The sequence below is a fragment of the Schistocerca piceifrons genome, chromosome 1 (assembly GCF_021461385.2).
Source record: "Schistocerca piceifrons isolate TAMUIC-IGC-003096 chromosome 1, iqSchPice1.1, whole genome shotgun sequence".
NCBI classification, from domain to species: Eukaryota; Metazoa; Arthropoda; class Insecta; order Orthoptera; family Acrididae; genus Schistocerca; species Schistocerca piceifrons.
In genome coordinates this window covers 778102034-778106562 of record NC_060138.1, presented here as the reverse complement: position 1 = coordinate 778106562, position 4529 = coordinate 778102034, and positions in this window count along the sequence as shown.

The window sequence follows — 4529 nt, the reverse complement described above, 5'->3', positions numbered from 1 at the left end:
ACCAGATGTTTCCAGTACCTCGAGGCGCAATCTATGATAATTTATCGATTTACAGCGAAAGAATTCATACTATGAGTGAAGATGCTATTTGGAATACACGCTGGATTATATTAAATTCAACCTTTGAATCTGAAGTCATTATGTGTATATTACGAACTCATCTGATGAGGATGCAATTAGATATAGGCTTGATCAAGGATTTAGAAAGTCTCGAGATGATAAAATGGTGAATTAGGAATGGTGTACAGCAGAAAAGACGAAATTCTGAGCTATTTTGGTAAACAGCTAATGTCAGGGTGTGAATTTTTATGCAGACAGGCTGAGACATGAGGAAAGTGGACGTTAAGTATTTCTTATGCAGTGTATAATTTTGGAGAGTTCGATGTAGTTCTTATTTTACATAGCTATGTTACTTGAGAACTTTGTTAGGTGCATGATGCTTCAGCTACACGTTGCATGTGTTCCATTTGAATCAGCACATTTTTATTGCATAATCTGTAATGTCAGTATGCACGTCACACACATATGTCGCGAGTGGTGGAACAAAATACATGTGCGGGCTATACGCTGTGACATCACTATACACGTGCGGGCTACACATGTCGCACGAGTGCCATTACAATCGCGAGCAGATTCCTATTGCATAATCTGTGATGACAGGGTGCACGTCACGCGCACATACGTCGCGTGCGGTGGAACAGTTTTTCTATAGCGTCTGCGAGGGTGAGTCGCTCTGCAAATACGTCTTCGATGGAGTGCAGGTATAGATGGGAAAGACGTCAGCAGCGGTGAACACGCAGGCACATGGCCCAGAGGAAACTTGACGCTTATTTAGATAGAGATGTCACGTCACTACGCGCACATGCCGGCTACGCATGTCAGACGTGTCCTAATAGAATAGCAGGAGAGAGAAAGCGGTCTGACAGATGAGAGGGATTGCCATTACAACCCAATAGAGCTGGTATGGGCTCGGGTGAAAGCATATATTGCAAAAAATAACAATACATTCAAAATCGCATATGTTGAGAGACTTACACATGAGGCAATAGACAGCATCTCAACATCTGCATGGGCAGCTTGCGCAAGACGCACAGAAAAACTGCAAGATGAAGATGACAACAGGGAAATTGGTAGGGACACGTTTATGGAACCATTTGTCATAAATTTTGCTGAGTCTGATTCATGTATGTCGGACAGAGAAGGCAATGGCGTGGATTTCTTGCTGTGAATTATGTAAGTACCAATTACTGCTACTTATGACTGTGTGACTGTGCCTGCAGCAGCATAAAAAATTATTAGTAGCTCAAGTTTCATCTTTGAGCTACTAACGCAATTTTCTTAATAAAACATATTTCGTTCAACTAAGTACACATACTATAACGCCATAGCAGGTTTCACAATGAATGAAAATTAGCTTTTAGTAACACATTAGATGATCTGTTTCTGATATCCTGCTCACAAATTATTAAAACTTGAAAATGTCTTAAATGTATTCAATCACTGCAGGTGCCTAATGTAAGCAACGCAAAATTCGTTTGATTAACGAAACAAATTGTCGTCGGTCAAAAGACGGAACATTAAAAATTTACACTATTTAGAGAAAGAATGAAGCTGCATCATGATTACTGACAAAATAGTGTGTGTATCATCTTGAAATTGAAGCTCTTCCGTCTGTGTCTGCTTTACAAATAAACTGTACTTTTGGAAGGGATCTGCCTTGAGCAAAACACAATTATTTCTTTTTGTGCTAACACACAGAGACGTTTCGTTGAGGTTTCGGCATCATCGCTGGGCTTTCATTTGCTTTCTGTTATACAATAGAAAAAATATTCGTTGTTACTTATAAATATATAAATTAGAGGTTTTAAGGAAGTTTTTACAAATCTGAAAACAGCATAAAGCTTTTCATGTATACCTTGTTACCACATGCAGTGGTTTCCTGTTTTTTATGTTTTTCTTTACAGCTGTCTTACTTTCAGAGTCTGTCGTCTTCTACCATATGGAACTTAATGTGGAGAAATTATTTATCTCGGCATTTTATACGATTGGGAATGTTGTGATTGAGTTCATCATTAATTAATTCTATGTGGAAGGTTGTGTGTGCGCGCGCGCATAAGGATTCTCGTTACCAAGAATGCATTTCTTAAAGTTCACTGTGGAATAATGTTTATGCTAAGGCGCCGTCAGCTGTCTCAGTGCGTGAACTGACGGAAGGAAATTGGCAGTGCCGGCCGGGGTGGCCGAGCGGTTCTAGGCGCTACAGTCTGGAACCGCGAGACCGCTACGGTCGCAGGTTCAAATCCTGCCTCTGGCATGGATGTGTGTGATGTCCTTAGGTTAGTTAGGTTTAAGTAGTTCTAAGTTCTAGGGGACTGATGACCTCAGAAGTTAAGTCCCATAGTGCTCAGAGCCATTTGAACCATTTGAAATTGGCAGCCTCGCAACATATCTTCCCTCTCTCTCTCTGCAAGAGCGCGCGACGCACCTGCCCTCATAGTTGCTCTTCATGCTAGCAGTTAGTGACGCTGGTCCATGGGCAGCAGCAGGTGTGGTCACGAGGGCTTGGCCGACCGGAAGCCGTGGCTTATCCTATCGCGAGCATGTGGGTACAAAGAAAGGCTCAGACCAGATAGCCCTTCAGGTATACAATACACTCGGTATGTGGCGCTGCACCAGAGTGGAGATGACTGGCCAATTTTTCGTCTTGAGATGCTGTGTTCAAGTAAGACAATCAGCATTACACTTTAAAAAAAAAAACATGATGTATTTCCCCACATTTCTGTTGGCTAGGATGTAACTTGTGATTCGTGAACAGGCACAAGTGTGTTTCATTCCCAATGCTGTTGCTACATGACTCCTGTATACAGGGAGTATGGATTTACAGCAGCACTGGGACAGTGGATCGCTGAACTAATATTATTATCCATCCTTACATCCCACCCAGCAGCTATTCACTTGCAGATCGGAGGATGCCACTCTACTGCACTTCAGTAATACTTTACTGTCCTGTTATTATTGTTATCAGCATGTTGTTCTCAATAGAGAGACGTCTACAGACGTTAAAGTAACCTCTGGTGTGCCGCAGGGGAGTGTTATGGGACCATTGGTTTTCACAGTATGTATAAATGACCTGGTGGATAGTGTCGGGGGTTCCATGCGGCTTTTCGCGGATGATGCTGTGGTGTACAGAGAGGTTGCAGCATTGGAGGGTTGTGGCGAGGTGCAGGAAGATCTGCAGCAGATGGGCACTTGTTGCAGCGAGTGGCAACTGACCCTTAACATAGACAAATGTAATGTATTGCGAATACGTAGAAAGAAGGATCCTTTATTGTATGATTATATGATAGTGGAACAAACACTGGTAGCAGTTACTCCTGTAAAATATCTGGGAGTATGCGTACGGAACGATTTGAAGTGGAATGATCACATAAAATTAATTGTTGGTAAGGTGGGTGCCAGGTTGAGAGTCATTGGGAGAGTCCTTAGAAAATGTAGTCCATTAAGAAAGGAGGTGGCTTACAAAACACTCGTTTGACCTATACTTGAGTATTGCTCATCAGTGTGGGATCCGCCGTACCAGGTCGGGTTGACAGAGGAGATAGAGAAGATCCAAAGAAGAGCGGCGCGTTTCGTCACAGGGTTATTTGGTAAGCGTTATAGTGTTACGGAGAGATGTTTAGCAAACTCAAGTGGCAAACTCTGCAAGAGCGGCGCTCTGCATCGCGGTGTAGCTTGCTGTCCAGGTTTCGAGAGGGTGCGTTTCTGGATGAGGTATCAAATATATTGCTTCCCCGTACTTATACCTCCCGAGGAGATCACGAATTTAAAATTAGAGAGATTCGAGCGCTCACGGAGGCTTTCCAGCAGTCATTCTTCCCGCGAACCATACACAACTGGAACAGGAAAGGGAAGTAATGACAGTGGCACGTAAAGTGCCCTACGCCACACACCGTTGCGTGGCTTGCTGAGTATAAATGTAGATGTAATCATCACCATTCCCACCTATGGCTATTGGCTAGACTGTATGGAACAACTGTTAGTGCTGGACTAGTAGCGAAAATATTCTCTCTACATCCAACAGCCGGACAGCTGAACACTTAAATACCACTGACCACTTGAAACACTAACAAAGAATGAAGCATTCTGGTCTCTCTCACAAAGGCTACCAAGTGTATTTCCAAGAATGAAACGGGTGGCATCATCTGGTTTGTAGAAACCTCTAGTGGATGGAACAAAGACATTCCATCCGCCAAGGAATGACTGGTGAACATGTCACTGACGATCTGTAACACCGACAAAAGAACTGTGCATTCCCACCAGTTTCTAGGTGGGCCAGGGGAGGTTGCTTTTCCTAACGCCCTCTGGAGGTAGTAATGTGAACAAGGCCATCTGGTCTCCACATGTCAGGGTGAGCTCCTGCACAAGAAAAAATAAAGAAAAACTTCCATATGTCCTGCCACACCAACAGGCTAGCAGAGACTGAGCGTATTTACCGCCAATTTCCAGGTTGTGGGAGGGGAGATGATTGC